The sequence below is a fragment of the Zingiber officinale genome, chromosome 3A (assembly GCF_018446385.1).
Source record: "Zingiber officinale cultivar Zhangliang chromosome 3A, Zo_v1.1, whole genome shotgun sequence".
Classification (NCBI taxonomy): Eukaryota; Viridiplantae; Streptophyta; class Magnoliopsida; order Zingiberales; family Zingiberaceae; genus Zingiber; species Zingiber officinale.
This window is the reverse complement of record NC_055990.1, coordinates 103575755-103601929: the sequence shown is the minus strand read 5'-3', so window position 1 is coordinate 103601929 and position 26175 is coordinate 103575755.

Genomic DNA, 26175 nt, shown 5'->3' with positions numbered 1-26175 from the left:
CTTAAACATGGCATGTGAATCATAACTTATTAAACTTTTTTTACCATATCATAATAAGTCTAACATGGCAACCTATCATGAGAGCATAACATACTAGCTCAACCATCATCATAAACATAGGGTCCAAACTTAGTTCACATGCACAATTTAGTCAATATAAATTTAAACTTAATTTGATCTATACACCATGCCACTTCCACACACATCATCATCGCCCTTCCTGCTGCTCCCCTTCATTCATCCATTCCTTGCCCTTATCTGCAGTACAAGGAAACGTAAAACTATAAGCCCAAAGGCTTAATGAGCTCCTTTCCTACTCATAAAACATAAGGCACGTAATACCACATAGCATGTAAAACATAGCATAGCATAACATAGCATGGAGAATCATAACATAGAACATAGTTTGTCATATGAGAACCATAACATAGCATGACATAGCATGTGAGTACATATCATGGGAACATATCATATCCTGTAAGCATGTATCATAACTCATACATGTTCATAATAATAATGCATAACCAATAATTCATAAAACATATGCATGTAAATGCAAGATGTATATTTTCAAAACATGTATCATGGAATGCACATATGCATCATGTCTCTTTTAAAACATATCTTATACATACTTGAACATAACACAATCATCATGAGGGACCGGCTTGTACCACATACATACATAATGCGCGCAATCCCTAGGACAGGGTAGCTAGCCCCGAACCTACTAGGGATCTAGGTCCGTTCATAGTCCGTCGACCTAGGGGCGTACTAAGGAGCTCATCCCTTTTTACGAGGTCCGTTTCATAGACCATCGACCTCGGGGCACTTATGGAGCCCACCCTTGGTGCAAGCCATACAAAATAAAATATCATGTCATACATATCATGTCATCATGCATATCATAGCTTATCATACATGTCACAATTTCTTGTCATATCATGAAGAGAGCTCTTGATCCCATCTTAAGGGAAGCATCTCTTTGTCATACCATGAAGAGTGCTCTTGATCCCAACTTAAGGGAAGCAACTCTTTAGGCTTTTCTTCTTACATAAGCCTTTCATACATATATCTTAAACATAACATGTTCGTATCACAACATATAACATGTGATCTTCATATCATCAAGTATGGCATATCATATCATGAGCATAGCATATCATATTGTGAGTATAGTATTTCATGTCATGAGCATAGCATATCATATCATACAACATAACTCATCTCATAACATAAGGCATAACATATCATATCATGACCATAGCATATCCTATCATGAGCATAGCATATCATATCGTGAGCATAGCAAATTATATCATGAGCATAGGATATCATATCATGAGCATAACATAACATATCGTGAGCATAGCATATCATATCATGAGCATAGCATATCATATCATAAAACATAATTCATCTCATAACATAAGGCATAACATATCATATCATGAACATAGCATAACATATTATGAGCATAGAACTTAACAAATCACATATCAAAGACTATACATCATGAGAAAACATAAGCATGCTTGGTTAGATTCACTCTAAACCCAATTATCCACCTTGGCCGAAACCTTGCTAAATGGATTTTCCCCTTTTTTTTTTATAAGAAGTATGAAACTAAGCCACCCATAGATAAATAACCAAATATCATATAGGCATAAACAAGCATGGTTTGTTGCAAGGCATGGCTTTAAATCTCAACACTTTCTTGGCCGAACCTTAAGGTGAAGTTCTAGGTTTCATTAGAGTAACATGTAGCATAAAACTTATCTAACCATATACAAAAGATCATGATTAGGTTTCAAAACTTTACCCTAGGCTTGACATTCCTTCTTGGCCGAGACCTTCATTTAGGGTTTTAGGTTTTCTAATGCAACATGTAACATAATGACTTAACCTAACCACATACAAGATATCATACTTCATGAACAAGCATAAATAAGCATGATTGGATTTCAAATTTTTAACCCTAAGCTTGGTATCATGTCTTGGCCGAAACTTCACATTAGGGTTTCCATCATTTTTGTTACCACATGAAGCATAAAAATCTAAGCTATCAATATTAAAAATTCCTATATCATGAAGAAGCATAAACAACATATTTCCTTTACAAAAATTTTACCCTAACCCTTGTAACCCATCTTGGCCAAAACTTACATTAGGGGTTTTCATCATTTTTGTTACCACATGAAGCATAAAAATCTAAGCTATCAACATATAAAAATTCATATATCATGTAGAAGCATAAATAACATATTCCCTTTTTAAAATTTTTGCTCTAACTCTTGTAACTCATCTTGGCCGAAACTTACATGGAGGTTTTCATCATTTTTGTTATCACATGAAGCATAAAAACCTAAGCTATCAACATATAAAAATTCATATATCATGTAGAAGCATAAATAACATATTCCCTTTTCAAAATTCTTGCTCTAACTCTTGTAACTCAACTTGGCCGAAACTTACATGGAGGTTTTCATCATTTTTGTTATCACATGAAGCTTAAAAACCTAAGCTATCAACATATAAAAATTCATATATCATGTAGAAGCATAAATAACATATTCCCTTTTCAAAATTCTTGCTCTAACTCTTGTAACTCAACTTGGTCGAGACTTACATGGAGGTTTTCATCATTTTTTTGTTACCACATGTAGCATAAAAACCTAAGCTATCAACATATACAAATATGTATATATCATGAAGAGGCATGAACTACATATTTCCTTCTCAAAAAAAAAACAAGAACATCTACATATAAAACGATCGACAACTACTTGTACTGCAGTGAGAGGATACTCACATCTTTCGCTTGATTTCCTTAGGGAAGTAACCTTGATTTGTGGATCTTTCCTAGAGAGAAATTTTCCTTTGCTTGGGTTTCGGCAATGAAGGTGGGGAGAAGAAACTTGGTCATGGTGGAGAGAAAAGAGGAAGGGAGAAAAATGAGGATTTTCCTTCATTTCTCCTTTTATTCTACATGAGAGGAGGAAGGGAAATTACATTTTTCCTTCTCCTTTCTTTTACTCACTCTAAATGAAAAGAAGAAGCAAGGCTCCTCTTTTCATTTGAGAGGAAGAAGGCAACTCCAATTTCTCCTTCTAAGTGCAAAGAGCCTTCACTTCCTTATCTTTAACTATGATTTCCCTCTCCTTTCTAACAATAATTATTCTTGGTCTATTGGTTAACACATACATGTATGTAGTAGGAGATCCAAGGTTCAAACCTTGGTCATCTCTTTTTGGTTCTCTTATTTTATTATTATTTTTTTTAATTTTACATATAAGGCCTATTTATTTTTATTCATGATAAAAATATCTAAAATCTTGCTAAGTACCCTATGAGTGTTACAGTCCCCCATACCTCATAAAAGTTCGTCCTCGAACTTAAAATAGTTCCGGGTGCTACGGTGGCCTACGACTTCCTGCTGAGTGCATCAGCCACTTTGTTCGCTTTTCCCGGATGATAAAAGATCTCGCAGTCATAGTCCTTGACTAGCTCAAGCCATCTTCGTTGTCTCATGTTCAGGTCCTTCTGTGTGAAGAAGTATTTCAGACTCTAGTGATCTGTATAAATCTTACACTATGCCCCATATAGATAATGTCTCCATATCTTAAGAGCAAAGACGACGGTTGCTAGCTCTAAATCGTGTGTGGGATAATTTTTTCTCGTGTTCCTTGAGTTGCCTGGAGGCATAGTCAATGACTTTGCCATTCTGCATGAGTACAGCTCCGAGTCCTGATTTAGAAGCGTCGCTGTACATATCAAATCCCTCGTTGCCTTCCGGAAGAGTAAGAATTGGAGCACTGGTCAGTCTCCTTTTCAGTTCTGTGAAACTCTTCTCGCAGTCATCTGTCCATTCGTACTTCTTATTTTTCTGAGTGAGGGCTGTCATCGGTGCTGCAATTCTGGAGAAACCCTCCACAAACTTCCGGTAATAACCTGCTAGTCCGAGGAAACTCCTGATTTCGCTGGCATTCCTTGGCCTATTCCAGTTACTGACGGCCTCAATCTTGATTGGGTCTACCATTACTCCATCCCTAGAGATAACATGACCCAAAAACGATACTTGGTCGAGCCAAAATTCGCATTTGGAGAATTTTGCATACAGTTGCTTTTCCCGAAGAATTGTAATACTATTTCCAGGTGTTTGGCATGCTCTTCCTGGGTTCTCGAATAGATGAGAATATCATCGATAAAAACTATCACAAATTTGTCGAGATATGTTGAGAACATCCGGTTCATCAGGTCCATGAATAGAGCAGGAGCATTTGTTACTCCGAAGGGCATTACTACGAATTCATAATGCCCGTATCTTGTCCGGAACGCCGTCTTCGGTATATCATCTTGTTTCACCTTTACTTGATGATAGCCGGATCGTAAATCTATCTTAGAGAAGACGGTGGCACCCTTCAACTGATCAAACATGTCGTCAATCCGTGGTAAAGGATATCTGTTCTTGATTGTAACCTTATTTAGCGCTCGATAGTCTATGTACATTCGCATAGACCCATCTTTCTTTTTCACAAAAAGTACCGGAGCTCCCCATGGAGAGTGACTAGGGCGGATAAGTCCCTTGTCGAGTAACTCCCGTAGTTGTTCTTGAAGTTCCTTTAATTCAGCCAGCGCCATATGGTAAGGTACTTTAGAAATCGGCTTCGTACCAGGAATCAATTCAATCTCAAACTCAATTTCTCGGTCAGGTGCTAACCCTGGTAGTTCATTAGGAAATACCTCTGGGTAATTGCATACGACTTTGACATCTTTCGACTTCAGTTCCCCTGCCTGATTTGTATCAACCACATGAGCTAGAAACCCAGTGCATCCATTGTCTAACATCTTTTGTGCCTTCAAAGTTGATAAAAACCTCTTAACTTCTTTCTTGGTCTCTCCGATAAATTCGAAAGTCGGTTCTGCTTCAGGCCGGAAAATTACTCTTCTATTTCGGCATTCTATTGCAGCACCGTACTTGCTCAAGAATCCATGCCCAATATAATATCATAATCTTGCATATCAAGCACTATCAGGTCACAGTAGAGCTCTCTTTCTGCGATCCTGATGGGTGTGGCTCACAGCATATGAGTGGATGGAATCACCTCTCCCGAAGGTAAAGTTGTTAGAAACTTTCAATCTAAGACTTGGGATGGTATGTCTATCTTTTTTTGTGAAAGGTGTAGAGATAAACGAGTGTGTTGCCCCAGTGTCAAATAATATAGTAGCATGCTGACTGAAAATAAATATCTGACCTGTGACAGCAGTAGAAGCATTCGCCACTTCTTCCTTGGTGAGGGAGAAAATTCTGGCATTCGTCGTCACTGGCGGAGCTTCCAATCTCCCTTGACTTATCTGAGGGCCTTCTAATGCGGCTTGCAGCAGGTGTAGCTGTGGGGGTACACCTCTGCTCTGGACATGCTGTGGAGGAGGTGCCTGAATCTGAGTAGGGCAGTTCCGAGCCATATGCCCTTCCATTCCACAGTTGTAGCATCTATTTGTGCCTATCCGGCATACTCCCGGGTGCTTCTTTCCGCAGGTGGTACACTGAGGAAACATGAGTTGCTTGCTTGCTGGTCCACCCTTGGAGTCAGTCCATTGCTTCCGCTTGCCACTGTGATTCCCTTTCCAGTTGGTTCGGGTATTCTGGGATTTCTGTCCTCCCGGCTGAGTTTGACTCTTGCCATCGCTCATTGCTTTCTGATAGTGTTAGGTGATCAGAGCATTGCTGATTAATTCTTCGGCGGTCTACGGTCTATTAACTCCGCCGGCCACGTTCAAAGCTATCTCAGGTATGAGCATTTTCAGCATAAGTCTGACCCTTTCTCTTTCAATGCTGACCAATTCTGGACATAAGCGCGCTAAACGGTTGAATTTCTTGATCGCTTCATTAACTGACAGATCGCCTTGTCGGAACTCGGTGAACTCGTCATAATGCCTGTTTGTCACCCTCATATAGAAGAATTCCTCGAAAAATTCTGTCTCAAAGTCTGCCCATCTCATCTGATTTATCTGTCGTTTTGCTTTGACTCGGTCCCACCACATTCTGGCATCGCCCATAAGGCAGAACGATGCGCATTTGACTTTCTCGTGCTCAGGCCAGTCCAGTAACTCCACTATGCTCTCCACAGTTTTGAACCAGGCCTGTGCGTCCCATGGTTCACAGTTACCGGAGAAAGCTTCCGGCTTCAGTCTCTGCCACTGAATCAGATATGCCTCCTGACGAACCACTGGAGCAGGGCCTACCGATGGTGCAGGTGCCGGTGGTACTGGTACAGTTGTAGGTATTACTGGTACTACGTTTTGGTGTCCTAGCGGGGTAGCAGGATTCCCCTGTTGATTCAGCAGAGCAGTGATCATCTACTGCTGTTCCGTAACCTGACGTTGGAGCTCGGTGACTACATGCATCAGATCAGGTGGAGGTGTTGTCTCCTCTGCTCTGGTATTACGTCTTCTAGCCATCCTTATTTTCATTAATGACAATAGAGCTATTGTAAGTTATTATCATTTCTGACCAGACTAACGTAAGGTTATCATCATTTCTAACTATTGTAAAGTTGTTTTGTTATCGTACCTAACCTACCATCATGCAACCTAAACTAAAATTGTGACTTAAAAGAATAAAGTAAGCATGTATACTACTACAGCATCATAAATAAAAATAACTAAGCATAAGCATCATAAAAAGAAACATACTAAGCATAGAAATTCTTACTTGGAGCGGCAGGAAGTAGGCTTGATGTGTGTGTAGTGGAAGGTAGAACTTGGCTCTGATACCAACCTGTAACGCCCGCCCTTCCAAGGACACTCTGACTGCCCTTAGAGGGACGGGGTTACTTACATTCACCTAACATACTAATGCATATGAACTCATGGCAGCGGAAGACATACTTAAAAATTTTATCATATGCATTTGATTGTCTTAAACATGGCATGTGAATCATAACTTATTAAACTTTTTTTACCATATCATAATAAGTCTAATATGGCAACCTATTATGAGAGCATAACATACTAGCTCAACCATCATCATAAACATAGGGTCCAAACTTAGTTCACATGCACAATTTAGTCAATATAAATTTAAACTTAATTTGATCTATCCACCATGCCACTTCCACACACATCATCATCGCCCTTCCTGCTACTCCCCTTAGTTCATCCATTCCTTGTCCTTATCTGCAGTACAAGGAAACGTAAAACTATAAGCCCAAAGGCTTAATGAGCTCCTTTCCTACTCATAAAACATAAGGCATGTAATACCACATAGCATGTAAAACATAGCATAGCATAACATAGCATGGAGAATCATAACATAGAATATAGTTTGTCATATGAGAACCATAACATAGCATGGCATAGCATGTGAGTACATATCATGGGAACATATCATATCCTGTAAGCATGTATCATAACTCATACCTATTCATAATAATAATGCATAACCAATAATTCATAAAACATATGCATGTAAATGCAAGATGTATATTTTCAAAACATGTATCATGGAATGCACATATGCATCATGTCTCTTTTAAAACATATCTTATACATACTTGAACATAACATAATCATCATGAGGGCCCGGCTTGTACCACATACATACATAATGCGCGCAATCCCTAGGACAGGGTAGCTAGCCCCGAACCTACTAGGGATGTAGGTCCGTTCATAGTCCGTCGAGCTAGGGGCGTACTAAGGAGCCCATCCCTTTTTACGAGGCCCGTTTCATAGACCATCGACCTAGGGGCGCTTATGGAGCCCACCCTTGGTACAAGCCATACAAAATAAAATATCATGTCATACATATCATGTCATCATGCATATCATAGCTTATCATACATGTCACAATTTCTTGTCATATCATGAAGAGAGCTCTTGATCCCATCTTAAGGGAAGCATCTCTTTGTCATACCATGAAGAGTGCTCTTGATCCCAACTTAAGGGAAGCAACTCTTTAGGCTTTTCTTCTTACATAAGCCTTTCATACATATATCATAAACATAACATGTGTGTATCACAACATATAACATGTGATCTTCATATCATCAAGTATGACATATCATATCATGAGCATAGCATATCATATTGTGAGCATAGTATATCATGTCATGAGCATAGCATATCATATCATACAACATAACTCATCTCATAACATAAGGCATAACATATCATATCCTATCATGAGCATAGCATATCATATCGTGAGCATAGCATATCATATCATGAGCATAGCATATCATATCATAAAACATAATTCATCTCATAACATAAGGCATAACATACCATATCATGAACATAGCATAACATATTATGAGCATAGAACTTAACAAATCACATATCAAAGACTATACATCATGAGAAAACATAAGCATGCTTGGTTAGATTCACTCTAAACCCAATTATCCACCTTGGCCGAAACCTTGCTAAATGGATTTTCCCCTTTTTTTTTTTATAAGAAGTATGAAACTAAGCCACCCATAGATAAATAACCAAATATCATATAAGCATAAACAAGCATGGTTTGTTGCAAGGCATGGCTTTAAATCTCAACACTTTCTTGGCCGAACCTTAAGGTGAAGTTCTAGGTTTCATTAGAGTTACATGTAGCATAAAACTTATCTAACCATATACAAAAGATCATGATTAGGTTTCAAAACTTTACCCTAGGCTTGGCATTCCTTCTTGGCCGAGACCTTCATTTAGGGTTTTAGGTTTTCTAATGCAAAATGTAACATAATGACTTAACCTAACCACATACAAGATATCATACTTCATGAACAAGCATAAATAAGCATGATTGGATTTAAAATTTTTAACCCTAAGCTTGGTATCATGTCTTGGCTGAAACTTCACATTAGGGTTTCCATCATTTTTGTTACCACATGAAGCATAACAATCTAAGCTATCAATATTAAAAATTCCTATATCATGAAGAAGCATAAACAACATATTTCCTTTACAAAAATTTTACCCTAACCCTTGTAACCCATCTTGGCTGAAACTTACATTAGGGTTTTTCATCATTTTTGTTACCACATGAAGCATAAAAATCTAAGCTATCAACATATAAAAATTCATATATCATGTAGAAGCATAAATAACATATTCCCTTTTTAAAATTTTTGCTCTAACTCTTGTAACTCATCTTGGCCGAAACTTACATGGAGGTTTTCATCATTTTTGTTATCACATGAAGCATAAAAACCTAAGCTATCAACATATAAAAATTCATATATCATGTAGAAGCATAAATAACATATTCCCTTTTCAAAATTCTTGCTCTAACTCTTGTAACTCAACTTGGCCGAAACTTACATGGAGGTTTTCATCATTTTTGTTATCACATGAAGCATAAAAACCTAAGCTATCAACATATAAAAATTCATATATCGTGTAGAAGCATAAATAACATATTCCCTTTTCAAAATTCTTGCTCTAACTCTTGTAACTCAACTTGGCCGAGACTTACATGGAGGTTTTCATCATTTTTTTGTTACCACATGTAGCATAAAAACCTAAGCTATCAACATATACAAATATGTATACATCATGAAGAGGCATGAACTACATATTTCCTTCTCAAAAAAAAATAAGAACATCTACATATAAAACGATCGACAACTACTTGTACTGTAGTGAGGGGATACTCACATCTTTCGCTTGATTTCCTTAGGGAAGTAACCTTGATTTGTGGAGCTTTCCTAGAGAGAAATTTTCCTTTGCTTGGGTTTCGGCAATGAAGGTGGGGAGAAGAAACTTGGTCACAGTGGAGAGAAAAGAGGAAGGGAGAAAAATGAGGATTTTCCTTCATTTCTCCTTTTATTCTACATGAGAGGAGGAAGGGAAATTACATTTTTCCTTCTCCTTTCTTTTACTCACTCTAAATGAAAAGAAGAAGCAAGGCTCCTCTTTTCATTTGAGAGGAAGAAGGCAACTCCAATTTCTCCTTCTAAGTGAAAAGAGCCTTCACTTCCTTACCTTTAACTATGATTTCCCTCTCCTTTCTAACAATAATTACTCTTGGTCTATTGGTTAACACATACATGTATCTAGTAGGAGATCCAAGGTTCAAACCTTGATCATCTCTTTTTGGTTCTCTTATTTTATTGTTTTTTTTTTAATTTTACATATAAGGCCTATTTATATTTATTCATGATAAAAATATCTAAAATCTTGCTAAGTACCCTTTGGGTGTTACAGGTATCCATTGATTTTACAGAATTGGGTAAACCTATGATTTTCAAATTCCCCCCCATGATCACTTCTTATTATTTTAATTTTAGTATCTTTTTCATTTTCTGTTAACTTGCAAAAATTACTAAACTCTTCAAAAGTTTCATCTTTTGTTTTTAGAAATTTTACCCAGGTGAACCTAGAGTAGTCATCAATTATAACTAAGCAATACTGGTTCTTGCTTAGTGACTTGGCTCCATGTGAATCAAATAGGTCAAGGTGAAGGAGCTCAAGTAATGAGGTAGTTCTTTCTAGATTAGTTGATTTGTGGGTTGACTTGGTTTGTTTTCCTTGTTGACAAGCATTACAGATTGATTTTTCAATAAATTTTAATTTGGGCAAACCTTTAACTAGACCATTTTGACTCATTTTTGAAATGAGGCTGGTGTGAGTGTGACCCAATCTTCTGTGCCATAACTCAATTTCCTCTTCTTGTGTTAGAAAACACTTTATTAAGGAAGTAGGTAGATCAATTGAGTACATATTATTTTTCCTAAGCCCCTTAAGTGTGATTTCAGGGTTTTCAATATTTTTAACTAAACAACTAGATTTGTCAAAGGTAACTAAGTATCCACTATCACACAATTGGCTTATACTTAAAAGATTAAAATTGAAGTTTTCAACTAATAGAACTTTTTGAATAATAAAATCGAAACTAAGTTCGATGTTACCTCTTCCGATTACCTAAGGTTTGTCGTCATTGCCGAATGCAACAGACCCTAAATTCTTTAGTTTGAGCTTTGTGTTGGTTGAAACAAAAGTTTTAACTTTATTTTGAAAATTAATTTAAGTTTGATTAATTTTTAAAGAATAATTTAAGTTATCTTTAATTGTGAAAGAATAATTTAAATTAATTTTGAAAGAATAATTTAAGTTACTTAATTTTGAAAAAAAATAATTTAAGTTAATTAATTTTGAAAGAAATAATTTAAGTTAATTAATTTTGAAAGATAATAATTTAATTTCAAATTTAATTCTGATTTTGGATTTGAGTTTAAATTAGTTACAAATTTAATTTTGAATTTGAATTAATTACGAGTTTAATTTTGAATTAATTTTTATTACAAATTTAATTTCGAATTAATTTTAATTACTTAGTCATCTCACCTGATCTAAATTTTCAATCAGGGAATCATATCATTTTGTGAGATGATTTAGTTTCAATTTAAAGGTTTTGTTTAACTTTGTGTTAAATTTAGATTTAGTTTTGGGTTCAACAAGCAGACGTTCTTTGGATAAACTTCTAGGCAATGGTGAATCACAAGGACATCATTAAAGTAACCATGTCTTCGAGGTTTTCCAAATAGTCCTACCCATTGAACTGTTAGCTAGAGCCCTAGAGCCAATCATTTGATGATTGTATTATGGACTTGTTGTATCATATTCTATATAAATAAAAGGTATTTGTTTTGGTTATTATCCTTACTTGTATTGGTGCCAAATAAACAAAGTATAATAGCGTCCTTGAGTAGAAGGTTCTCACCTATATCAATCGGTTAGTTGAACCGATAGTGAGATGATATAGGGAACACTACTCTTAATCATTCCTAGTCGAGTATTAACATTCAGGGACAATGTTAATGCAATAAGACTAGCATGTAGGTCAACTCGATGACTTGATCTCACAAGTCATGGATATAGAGATATCAAGTTGACACATGGGTATGCATTGGAGAATGTATACTGAATGACCCGCCATGAGAAAGTATCATGGATCGTTATATGAGTGTCATATACTTTCTCATGTGGCTATTAGTATGACTACTAGTCCTTGGACCTGAAGTCACCATGGATCCCTACATAAAGAGTTATGTACTTTGGTTTCGTCAAACGTCACCCGTAACTGGGTGGACTATAAAGGCGATTACTGGGTATGTAACAAATTATGCGAAGGGATGTGAGTGATGTAGATGAGATCTATCCCTCCTATATGACGGGAGAGACATCGGTATTCTTGATAGAGTGAGACCACAAAGTGCATGGCCATGCCCAAATGAGTCAATATGAGATATTGAGTTCATTTGATTTAGTGAGTCTACTTGGAGTTCAAGATTTAGATTGATCAGAGGATGACATGGTCTATGCCTCACATTGATCAATCTAGATGTCTAGGATAGAAGGACACTTGTCATATTTTGTGAGGAGTCACAATTAGTAGTCACAAGATGATGTTGGATCTCAACATTCTTGTAACTTGGGTAGTAATGATGTATTGCTAGATACCACTCATTACTTATGGTCCTAAATGGGTTTAGGGGCATTGCCAACGTTACAAGAACCTATTGGGTCACACACAAAGAACAAGTGGATGGAGATTAGGTTCATATGATGAACCAAGAGGATTAGATTCATGTGATGAATCAAATTGGATTAAGAGTAATCCTAATTGGGCTAATTTAGTTGGACATAAGTTGATTCATGTGTTCAATGAGTCTAATTTAGATTATGACTCATTGAATCAATTTAATTATATGAATTAGATTCATTATATTAAATTGGCTTGAATTAAATGGTTGGATTAGATCAACCATGAGAGAGATTAAGTCAAGTTTGACTTGACTTGAGAGGAAGAGGAAGAGGAAGAGTCAAGTTTGACTTGACTATTTACCACATCATTAGTGATTTGGCATTAGGAGGACTAATGATGATGTGCCACATCATCAAAGTGTGCCACCTCATGGGGGTTACAAATCTATTCTCTTTAATGGCCACATTTAATGAGAATGGGGGTTATCTTTTTGGTTTTGAATGAGAATGAATTTTTCATTCACTCACATTCACATCATCTTCTTCCTCAAGCTCTTTTTTTGCTCCTTCTCTTCTCTTGGTCGTGGGTTTCAAGCAAGGGAGAAGAAAGGAGAGTGAGTCTAATCCAAGAAGAAAGGTTAGTGAAAGTCACATAGAGATTTTTTTTGAGGAGTGTGTTCTCTTCTTTTCCTTTCTTCTTCTTCCAATCCCATCCGAGAGCATCAAGAAGTGCTAGCACACTTATAGTGTTCTCTTCTCCATCCTTGTATGTTAGAGAACACATCTTGTTCGTGTGGATACTTCTAGAGGATTGTCTACGTTGACAATCTTGAGATCCGGTACTTCCTTGGACGAGCGGGATTCGAAAAGGGCACGCATCAAGGGTAATTTTCTAAACATATAGATCTAAGAGTAGATCTAGTTAGTAAACTCATACATGTAAAATTTTGTTCGATACTCTTCGCACGGATCCGTTGGCTAGGGAGTTTCGGGGTTTCTGCGACGCGAAAAAGCGGTTTTCGCGGCCCGAAAAACCCAACAGTGGTATCAAAGCCACGTGCGAAGGCATGTACGAGTTTATTTTGATTTTTATGAAAAATAAACATTCTGTGAATTTCTATAATTTCATGATTTTTATAGTTTTAAAGGGTATTTTTCTCGTAGAAGTGAAGCACAAGTGTTTAGACACTTGTAGGCTTCGACTACTGAGAAGATTTTTCCGTTACGGCAATGTTTCGACCTAAAACTTTTTGGGATAGCGGGCTAAGGCGCTGTAGGATCGCTTAGGAGCAACTCGCGATGGTTAGATCACGGGTAGGGGTACTTCCCCTAACCTCGCAAGGGGATTTGCTCCGCGATTGCGACCGCTGGGAAAAATTTACTCATAAAAATTGTAAAAAATTATGAAAAATTACAGAAAATTATGAAAAATTATAGAAAATTATGAAAAATATATAATTTAGAATTACATATTATTTTTTTGATAGTCATGGCCCAAAAAGACCCAATTGGATTGATATATTTTGTGTTGTAATTCATAATACGGCCTGCGTGCCGTCATGTGATTGAGTGTGCTGTATTTTTGAAACGCGACCTGCGTGTCGTGCCTTTCTCTATTTATTCTTGTTGTAAATTAGTTTAGACTCGAATGTAACTCGAGTTTCAAAATTGGAGCGATGGAAGGTCCACTCGAGACGGAGTTACGAGGAAGGCGCGAGCAACACAAGGTGGTCAAAAGGAAGGCGCTTGAGAAGCTGTTGACCTTAGGTTGACCATCCGATCTTCTCATTGGCTTGAGAAGATCTTAGTAGGGCCATGACATAATCACAAAATTTAGTTAATTACTTGTGTATGTGATGCATGTTTAATTAAGTAATTAATTAGTGCCTAACAATTAAGATTAGATCTAAATTGTGCACATGATGCACCCTTACGATTAGATTAGATCTACATCATGTACAAGATGCACCCTATCGATTAGATTAGATCTATATCGAGTATATGATACAACATCGACGTTTAGATTAGATCTAAATCACGTCAACTCTAATGCCTACTGTGCCGTGATACCTATCACTACCTCGATCACATGTGTTATTGAATCTGTCAAAGCAGAGCAACACATATTATCTTGGTAGGGTACGGAGGGACAATATTGGTCCCGCCTATCAACGCATGGGTGAGTACAACTCAATTAGATTGAGTAACTAGTTAACTCGGTTGGATCAAGTACAACTATAGACATTCTTCCAACGGTTGGAAAGATAGGACATAAATTACATTTATATTAATTCTTGGGCGTATTAGCCAAAGCTAACTCAAGTTTTAATATAACTGCGGATAATGATCCTATAAACAAGAGTTGCATAGAGATGTAATTGGTAATCGTTACCTACGGATCATACTAAATCTTGGGCGTATTAGCCAAAGCTAACTCAAGGGTTAGTATGATGTGGATCTTATCCCACATGAATTATAGAATTCAGTAGGAGCATCATTTAGTTGAAGGCCTAATTAAATGATTTAAAAGAATATGATATTTATTTCTGCATTTATTTCTGTTGTAGAATTTCCATGATGTCAAACACGAACATCTTCTCTCTGCGTTCTGTCCTTAAGAAGGACAAGCTCAACGGAGCAAATTTCCTGGACTGGTACAGGAATCTGAGAATAGTTCTCACTCAGGAACGTAAACTGTACGTTCTGGAGCAGCCCATTCCGGAGGCACCTCCTACCACTGCCACGCGAGCTGACAAAGATGCTTATAAGAAACATCAAGATGACGCATTAGATGTGTCCTGTCTTATGCTCACGACCATGAACTCTGAGCTTTAAAAGCAACATGAGTTGATGAGTGCTTATGATATGGTTGAACATCTTTGTCACCTATATCAAGAACAAGCAAGGCATTGGAAGAGGAACTCTAAAGAATACCTGGAAGATCTTAAGAAGAAGAGAAATAAGATTTCTATTTCAGGTATACATGTTATAGAAGTCAACCTCTCTATTTCTTCATCGTGGGTATTAGATATCGGATGTGCTTCGCACATTTGTACTAATGTACAAGCACTGAGAAATAGCAGGGCATTGACGAAGGGTGAGATAGACCTACGAGTAGGCAATGGAGCACGGGTTGCTGTTGTTGCTGTAGGAACTTATCATCTATCTCTGCCCTCTGGGCTTGTACTAGAATTAGATGATTGTTGTTATGTGCCTGCATTAACTAAGAACATAATTTCAGTTTCTTGTTTGGACAAGAAAGGATTTTCGTTTACAATAAAGAACAAATGTTGTTCCGTCTATTTAAACGATATGTTCTATTGTAGTGCACCTCTGATGAACGGACTCTATATTCTAGACCTTGAGAGCCCTATCTATAACATAAATACCAAGAGGTTCAAGTCAAATGACATGAACCAAACCTACCTCTGGCACAGTCGCTTAGGTCATATAAATGACAAGCGCTTATCCCAGCTCCATAAGGATGGTTTGCTGGACTCATTTGATTTTGAATCTTATGAGACGTGCGAGTCATGCCTACTAGGTAAGATGACCAAGACTCCCTTTAGTGGCACAGCGAAAGAGCGACTGATTTGTTAGGACTCATACATGTTGATACAGTCTGACCTGGATGTTGTTTTGATGTTGACACTGATTTAAGTTTGAATCAGATATTAAATTAACTCAGATTAATTACTAATCAAGGTTGACTTGGTTAACCTGATTGACCTGATTGGGAAAAGTCCAAGCGAGGAGCTTGGCACGGGAAAGTCCTGGTGAGTGAAGCCAGGCAGTGGGAAAGTCCTAACTGGGATGTTAGGCAGTTGGAAAGTCCTGGTGAGTGAAGCCAGGCAGTGGGAAAGTCTTAACTGGGATGTTAGGCAGTTGGAAAGTCCTGGTGAGTGAAGCCAGGCAATTGGAAAGTCCTGGTGAGTGAAACCAGGCAATTGGGAAGTCCAAGTGTGGAAGCTTGGCATGTATGGTCGGAGAGGGTTCGGTAGCACGCTCTCTGGACCGTCAGGGGTGAGGGCAGCAAGCTTGGAAGCTTGACTCGAGACTCACGGCTTTGGATCGGTGCACCGATCCGGCATGTACTGATCGGTGCATGGGCCGATCCGGTTCTGATCGATCTGCGATCGATCGGCAACACTCGATAAGCACATCGAGTGTATCGATCGGGGACCGATCGAAACTCGAGCACATCGAGTGTATCTTGATCGTCCGGGACCGATCAGGCAAAACTCGATAGCACATCGGTGTATCGATCGTCCGGGACCGATCGATAACACTCGAGCACATCGAGGATACCTTGATCGTCCGGACCGATCGATGATCTCGATGGCGGGTGGATCGATCGGTCTTACGGACCGATCCGCTGAGTCTGATCGGTCCGCAGGCCGATCAGGGCTTCGTGGCGATTCACGTGAAGGGGTGGATCGGTCTTGGGACCGATCAGACAAGCACCTGATCGGTCACCAGACCGATCAGTGACGATAAATAGAAGCGTGGATCGGTCTGCTGACCGATCCACAGTATGGCTTGTTTTGCATGCGCTTTCTCTTATTGTTTCTGATTCGCAATTGCTTTTACCTATTTCGTTTCTAACCATCTGCTGTAAGCTTTCTCGAAGTTACAGGTTACAGATTACTTGATGTTGGGTGAATTCAAATTAAGGATCATTAGTAGAAGGCGACGAAAAAGCTTTTGCTGTGTCTCGCTGCGGACAAACCAGTTTTGGTAGCAACGTCTCGTTTGCGATCTGCTGGCAACCGTTTGGTCGAAATTAGCTTGACTTGTGTTGATAGGTTCAAGCTCAGAGGTACCAGTGGAATCGAGGATGCCATTGGTGGGAGCTGAGACAATCAGACAAGGAAGAAGCGTGATTGGCGACGTCGTGGACGGTTGCAGGGATTTGCAAGGATTTGCTGCAGGTTTGGCAGAGATCCGTTACAGAGTAGAGAGGCATATGAAGGTGGAGAGGAGAGGCTCTCGTGATAATGCTTTTTGTGCTCTTGCTGTAAAAAACACTGTGGAGAAAAACTCTCTAGAAGATTGAAGCAGTGTGCTTGTTCTTCGCTGATTGTGGCTGTGAGCTTCCTTTGATCATTTCACTTGAGCCACTACTGTAAGTCTTGTGCTTAATTTCTTACTGCTGTTAAAGACTTTGTGGAGAGGTTACTCCACCGAGAAGGAGAATCCTTTAGCCGGATAGCTTCCGGGGTGTGATCTACCGAAAGATCAAGAGGATTCGTCCACCTTACGGACACGCCGAGGAGTAGGGGCAAGTTATCCCCGAACCTCGTAAATCTCTGAGTTAGTGTGCTGTGCTTTCTTGTTTTAGTTTTCTAATTCCGCTGTGCTAACAAAGTTCTTGAAGAAATTTGTGTTTAGTGTTTTTCAAAGAGGCTATTCACCCCCCTCTAGCCATCTAAGGTCCCAACAAGTGGTATCAGAGCCTGGTGCTCTTCATTTCGGCTTAACAACCCGAAGAGCAAAACAATGGCCATGAAGGAGGGATTTAGCACCAACCGTCCACCTTACTTCGAAGGAGCAGATTTTCAATATTGGAAGGGCCGCATGGAGTACTACCTCAAAACCGACATAGCCATGTGGTTCTCAGTCAAGGAAGGTTTCACACCACCAAAGGATGAAGAAGGTAAGGAACTCGAGTCGTCAAAGTGGTCTACCGAACAACTCCGCAAAGCACAAGCGGATGCCAAGGCTATGGTCACCTTGCAATGTGGAATCGCCAAGGACTAACTCGTCAAGGTAGGTCCGTTCTCAAGTGCAAGAGACCTATGGAACAAACTCATCGAGCTCCAAGAGGGAACTCGAGATTCTCGGATTGCCAAGAGGGACCTATTCTTGAATCAGCTCCAAAATCTAACCATGAAGGACAATGAAACGGTGAGTGAACTTCATCGGAGATTCAAGGAGATCATCAATGGTCTCCACTCCGTGGATGAACGGGTAGAAAACCGTGACCTAGTAAGGTACGCTCTTAAATCTTTTCCTAGGAATGCCTTGTGGTCATCCATGGTAGATGCCTACAAGGTATCCAAGGATATTTCCATTGTTAAACTAGATGAATTTTTCTGTGAGATGGAACTTCATGAGCTTGCTAACAAAGGTCAAAAAGAGAAGGGTATTGCTTTATTTGCAGGACCAAAGAGCAAGGATGGAAGAAGGAAGAAGGAAAAGAAGAAAGAAAAGGAGATTTCCTCATCCACCTCTTCTTCCGAATCCGATGATGAAAGTGGATCATCATCAAGCGAGATGGCGAACTTCGTAAGGAGGATTATGAGAAGAGGCCGAAGATACAAAGGAAAAGGTAAAACTAATGATCAAAATTTTGATAAATCTAATGTTACATGTTATGAGTGTAGCAAGAAAGGACACATTCGGAGCGAGTGTCCGAAACTAAAGAGGAAGGAGGAACGAGCCAAAAGGAAGGAGGAAAGAGCCAAGAAGAAGAAGGCTCTCAAGGCCACTTGGGATGAGTCCCCATCAAGCTCATCGGAGGAAGAAGAGAAGATGGAAAAGAGCACTCGGCAATTGGCACTCATGGCAAGGGAAGAGTCAGAATCCGAGAGTGATGACTCAAGCGCTTCAACCACGGCTTCATCATCTTCGGATGATGAAGAGGTAACCTCTTCTCATATAGAAAAGTGTTATAAAACTATCACTCACTTATCTACATTGCTTAAAAAGTCAAAAACAAAAAATAAATTGTTGAAAGAAGAAGTAAAAACCTTAAGGACCCTTAGGGAAGATGAGGTCGATGACCTACATCTAGAAGTCCTTGAGGATGAGAACAAGGCCTTAAAGGGTGAGGTTAAGAAACTCAAGAAAATGCTTGAGAAATTCTCAACTAGCTCTAAGACTCTAGACATGATTCTAAATGCCCAAAGGGCAGTTTACAACAAAGCCGGGTTAGGGTATCAACCCAAGGAGTCGAGTTTCATTTCTCTAATGTCTAGAACTCAAAATAGTAGATCACATGTTTCTAGAGTTCATGGAACTAGGAAAGGTATGACCAAGGCATGGGTTCCTAGGTCTTTCGTTGTAGAAGCATTAGGTCCCAAGATTTGGGTACCTAAAACCTCTATTTTTCGTGTATTGTAGGCATTGGTCGAGGGGGAGCATCTATCAACTTGGTTTGTTGATAGTGGATGCTCCAAGCACATGACTGGGAACAAATCACTGTTTACTACCATTCAAAACAAAAGTAGAGGTAACGTGTCTTTTGGTAATAATGGTAGCCTTAAGGTTGTAGGAATTGGAGACATTCATATATCCGAATGTCTTCATATCAAGAATGTCCTTCTAGTCAAGGGGATGACTTTTAATCTCCTAAGTGTCAGTCAATTGTGTGATACGGGTTACACAATTGAATTTCATTCAAGTCAATGTTTGGTTAAACACATTAACACACTTGACACGGTACTAGTAGGCACAAGGGTTGACAATATTTATCAAGTATCATTTAAAAGTGCTACTAATGCTTTGATTAAGTGTTTCATGTCGAAAGAAGAAGAGTCTTGGTTATGGCATAGAAGATTGGCACATGTAAACATGAAGAACATCTGGAAGTTGGCCAACCAAGGATTAGTGCGAGGCTTACCAAGCATCAAGTTCCACAAGACCAAACTATGTGATGCATGTCAAAAGGGTAAGCAAACAAAAGCTGTCCATAAAGGTAAAAGCAATGTAAGTACATCTACTGCTTTAGATTTATTGCACATGGACCTATTTGATTGCAGTAGTGTAATATCATTGAATGGAAGTAGATATTGTTTGGTAATCGTTGATGATTTTACTAGATACACATGGACTTTCTTCTTGAAACATAAGGACCAAACTATAGATATTTTTATTTCCTTTTGTAGAAGAACTGAAAATGAAAAATCGACAACAATTAAAACCATTAGAAGTGATCATGGTGGGGAATTTCAAAATCATAGGTTTTTAGAGTTTTGTCAAGGAAGGGTATATAGGCATGAGTTCTCTACTCCAAGGACCCCACAGCAAAATGGGGTTGTGGAGAGAAAGAACCGAGTCCTACAAGAGGCTGCACGAAGCATGCTTCATGAGTACTCACTACCGAGCTACTTATGGGCTGAAGCTGTGAATACAGCTTGCTATGTGCAAAATCGAGTTTTAATACATAGGTTTTTAGGAAAGACTCCCCATGAACTTTGGTTTGGGAAACCGCCTACAATTAAACATCTTAGGGTGTTTGGTTGTAAAGTGTTTATCTTAAACACCAAGGACCATCTTGGGAAGTTCACGGCTAAGGCTGATCAAGGGATACTGGTCGGGTACTCTCTTACCAGCAAAGCCTATCGAGTCTACAATGAGAGGACTAAATTGATTGAAGAGTCCTCAGACGTAGCATTTGAAGAAATTCCTAAATCAAATGATCAATCAAGGGATGTAGGAGAAATTCAATTCGAACTTAGAAATCTAAGTTTGAATGATCAAAACATTGGAAGAGTCGAAGTTGACTCTGAAGATGATGAGCAAAGGCAAGAAAGGGCTCAATCTGATCTCTTGCCTGTGCCGAGTGAGACCACTCATGAGGCACCGCCAACTCCAAGGCAATCTAGGATAGTCTCTAGTCATCCACAAGACCAGATTGTGGGAGACATCCAACAAGGGGTTAGGACTAGATCATTCTTCATAAATGAGTCGAATGAGGTTGCTTTGATCTCAGAAATCGAACCTAAACTAGTTGATGAGGCATTGCATGATCCTGATTGGGTCATAGCTATGCAAGATGAGTTAGGTCAATTTGAAAGAAGCCAAGTGTGGGACTTGGTTCCTAGACCTAAGAAGACCACCATTATTGGAACTAAATGGGTCTTCAAAAATAAGTTAAACCAAAAGGGAGAGGTAGTAAGAAACAAGGCAAGACTAGTAGCCAAGGGCTATAGTCAAGTTGAAGGCCTCGATTATGATGAGACCTATGCTCCTGTGGCACGATTAGAGTCCATTCGTTCAATGCTAGCTTTTGCTGCACATAGAGGTTTCAAGCTCTATCAAATGGACGTTAAATCGGCCTTCTTAAATGGTTTCATTAAAGAAGAAGTCTACGTTGAACAACCACCGGGGTTTGTGAATACCGAAGCTCCAAACCACGTGTTCAAGCTCAAGAAAGCTCTTTATGGGCTAAAACAAGCACCTCGAGCTTGGTACGAAAGGTTGTCGACTTATCTATTAGAAAAGGGTTTTGTAAGGGGTCAAATAGACCCAACACTGTTTCTTCGTCGAGATGGTGAAAATATTTTTGTAGCCCAAGTATATGTCGATGACATAATTTGTGGCTCAAATAACAAGGGCTATTTAAATGAATTTATCACTCACATGGAAAGTGAGTTTGAAATGAGTCTTGTGGGAGAATTGACATTCTTCCTTGGACTAGAAATCAAACAAACTAGAGATGACATTTATGTCCATCAAGTAAAATACACTCAAGAGATGCTTAAGAAATTCAAAATGAGTGATTCTAAGGAAGTATCCACTCCTATGGCGACGAGCACTCATCTTGACAATGATGAGAGTGGAAAATCAGTTGATCTAACGCAATATAGAAGCATGATCGGTAGTCTTCTATATCTCACAGCTAGTCGACCGGACATACTCTTTGCTGTGGGCATGTGCGCTAGGTATCAAGTCTGTGCCAAGGAATCTCACTTAATTGCAGTTAAGAGAATTCTGAGATACCTTAAAGGCACAATTAGAGTAGGTCTTTGGTACCCTCGTACTGAATCATTTGACTTGATAGGTTATACCGACTCCGATTATGCTGGGTGCAAATTGGATCGGAAAAGTACGAGTGGGGGTTGCCAATTTTTAGGTTCATGTTTAGTTAGTTGGTCAAGTCGGAAGCAACATTGTGTTGCTCTCTCCACCGAGGCTGAATATATTGCCATGGGAGAGAGTGTATCACAGTTGTTGTGGATGATACACACCCTAGAGGATTATGGACTCTCTTATAAGGGTGTACAAGTGCTATGCGACAACATTAGCACAATCAACCTAACTAAAAATCCAGTCCATCATTCGAGGACCAAACACATTGAAGTGCGTCATCACTTCATAAGAGATCACGTAGCTAGGGGAGACATTGTGCTCACATATGTTGAGTCAAAGTCAAACCTAGCCGATATCTTCACAAAACCCCTTCCGGAGAATGAATTTAGTCATTTAAGGAGGGAGTTGGGAATGTGTTTGGCTCCTTAGGTCATTAGAACTTCACCATGATCAATAAGGACTATTAAAATGACAAGAGTAATTGGGAAACTGATTTGGGCAATTTGGGGACATCTCACACAAACGATAAGGTTTAACAAATTGTTTTTGTTTGCTAGAAATGGGGTGAGATGCTAGGAACAACCAATTTATTCAAAATGTACTATGCATCCCTTGAATAAGTAGGTTGAAGAGACATAAATTGAGTATGGGGAAGGTCATTACATAATTCATGTGTATTTGACTCCTAGATCTTACTCATATATTCCAACCAAGGAATCTTGGTTGGACTTTTGTCTAGAAATTATCTAATCATGATTGATGTGTTGATTGATACTTTGGATTGGTATCTTTAATGATAAGATGAGTTGATAATGTAAGAATAGTAATTTAGGATATATTTTGACAAATTTGAAACTAAACATGACAGGGTTGGATATTTCAGGTTTTGAAACTCTGAAATGTTTGAAACTAACTTGTAACTTAATAAAAAAAAAACCTAGAATGTTAGGACTTTCAGAGCTTGCAATTAGGAAATGTTCTTGTTCGTAGATGTTTAAGTTCTGTGTTCTGAATTTGAGAAGTTCTGAATTTTCAGAATTCTCGAGAGAAACGACTGCGAAATCAGTTGCTCGAATTCAGATATCAGAAATCTGAATTATCAGACACTGATCGGTCTCACGACCGATCAGGAGACTCTCTGATCGGTCCACAGTCCGATCAGGGGTCCTCCAGATATCTTCGTGCTTTCTGTTGGCTCACTGATCGGTCCAGAGACCGATCAGGAGGATCCCACGCGACATTCACAAATGATCGGTCCAGGGACCGATCAGGAGGATCTCACGCGACGATTCACATCTGATCGGTCCAGGGACCGATCAGGAGAGTCTCAACCTCTTCAACCTCTCTGTTCGATCTCTGATCGGTCCAAGGACCGATCAGCTCTCTATGGTTCGCAGGAAGGCCCCTGATCGATCCGAGCACCGATCAGAGGGTTTCCTGATCGGTCAAGGGGACCGATCAGACCCTTTTTGTGTGCGTTAAAATCGATCCTGATCGGACAGCCGTCCGATCAGATTACACTGTGCGCTACCCCTCATTAAATCCTCCTGACCTCCTCTCTTCTCGATCTTCTTCTTTCTCACAACCCTAGCCGACCGACGCCCCGACGCCCTTTTCTTCCTCCCGTATTCTTGACCCATCGTCTTCTAAAAGCCGAAGGTCAAAATGGCACCGAGGTAATCTCTCGATCTCTAATCTCTACTGTTATTGTCTTTGGCAGTTCACGTTATCATGTTTCTTACGGTGACTGTGGTTTGTGTTTGGTGGTTTGCCCATGGCCGGTGCTCTCTTTTTGTTTCCCATTGTCCAAATGGTTAGGAAGAAACCCACTAGTGGTGAGGGTACCTCTAAGGAACCAACCGAGAAATCCAAATCCAAGTCCAAAGCTCCTGCTACCTCCCGACCTCAACCGGCTAGTTCGGGGAGATTCCCCAACCAACAATTTGAAAAATCATTTAAGGAGAGGACTTTCAAATTACTCCCTTGTCGATCTGTTGATAAGAAGTTCATGCAGGAATCTTGTCCCTCTATTTTAGAAACCATTGCCTACTACAAGCTCGATTCTTTGGTTTTTCTAGAAAGGGACATCAACTTTGATCTAGTATCTGAATTCTATAACAACCTTCATCGGACTCCTGATGGTAGTTATAGAACAAGAGTGGCTAAGCAAAACGTTGATCTCAACATAATTGCCTTCTTTGAGTATTTAGGTTGTCGTTTGTGTTCGGGGACGGTGTTCTCCATCTATCCTGTTTTGCCTGAACCCGTACCTCATCCTCTTAATGTCTCTTCTGACTCAATCCATGAGTACTTCTTTGGTCATCCGAGACTGGATGGTTTAGATGAGTTAGATGACGACTTTCCTACATTTGCAGCCCTTAGACTCTCTGCTCCTGACTACATCCTTTTCAAAGTTGTCACACAATGTCTTCTACCTATCACCTCTAAACCGTTGGCAGAAATTCGACCATATCACTGTCTGATGCTTTATGGGTTACGTCGACGTCTAGATTTTGATATTATGTCGAGTGTCTATATGTCTATCATATCCCATAGCGAACCGAGCGGCGACAACATCTATATGCCTTTTGGGCATATAATTACTGGTTGGCTCGAGTCCATGGGTATTGACGTCTCTAGGGGGAGGATAGTGAAGATGGTCAGGCAGGATTGTCGACTTGGGAAACGTGCATTTTCCAAGTCCGGAATCCTAAGTCAGGATGGGCCGGTTAGGTGGAAGGATGGGAGGGCACTGGGTGAGCTACCACTTCCACGACAGGTTGCTCGTCCTCCTGCTGCTGCTGCATATGGCGAGGAGGATCCAGATCTGCGCTGGCAGATCGCTGAGCTGGAGAGCCGGTTTGACCGCCACGAGGAGATGGTGGCTGCAGAGTTCGATGGCCTGCGCCTCCAGATTGATCAGCGCTTCGATACTCTACAGAGACAGCAGTTGGCGACACATCAGGCATTTCTAGGATGGATGGCCGGCCATCCACCTCCTCAGCACTCCGCGGGCGAGCTACCCTCAGGCAGCAGCATGCCTCTTCAGGATTCCACTCTTCCAGCTGATGTTGCGGATGATCCTCTTGATGAGGATGTTGGCTGACATTCTCTATGTTTTGATTGTTTTGTTGATACTATGTCTTTGATACATTTATCTGAACTGGATGTTAGCTGTGTTTCTTATATTCATGCTATTTATGATGCTTCACTATTCATGATACACTTATGATGTTTCATATGCCATTGTTTTTCATATACCGTTTTTTTATGTGGATTAAGATTGAGGCGTTATTGGTTAAAAGGGGGAGGTGCTTGTCAGTCTTATTCATTATTTTACACCTTTTCGGTGTTTGACAAAGGGGGAGAGAATAATTAAGTTTAGAGACGATTTGACCTCTTTGAATCAATATAAAAAAAGAGGAGAAGGTAACTGAGTTATATCCATCTTAGGGGGAGATCTTAATTTCCCTGAAATTATGGATATGAGAGTTTTTCTGATCTAAACTTAAATTGTGTTGTCAAACAACAAAAAGGGGGAGATTGTTGATACAGTCTGACCTGGATGTTGTTTTGATGTTGACACTGATTTAAGTTTGAATCAGATATTAAATTAACTCAGATTAATTACTAATCAAGGTTGACTTGGTTAACCTGATTGACCTGATTGGGAAAAGTCCAAGCGAGGAGCTTGGCACGGGAAAGTCCTGGTGAGTGAAGCCAGGCAGTGGGAAAGTCCTAACTGGGATGTTAGGCAGTTGGAAAGTCCTGGTGAGTGAAGTCAGGCAATTGGAAAGTCCTGGTGAGTGAAACCAGGCAATTGGGAAGTCCAAGTGTGGAAGCTTGGCATGTATGGTCGGAGAGGGTTCGGTAGCA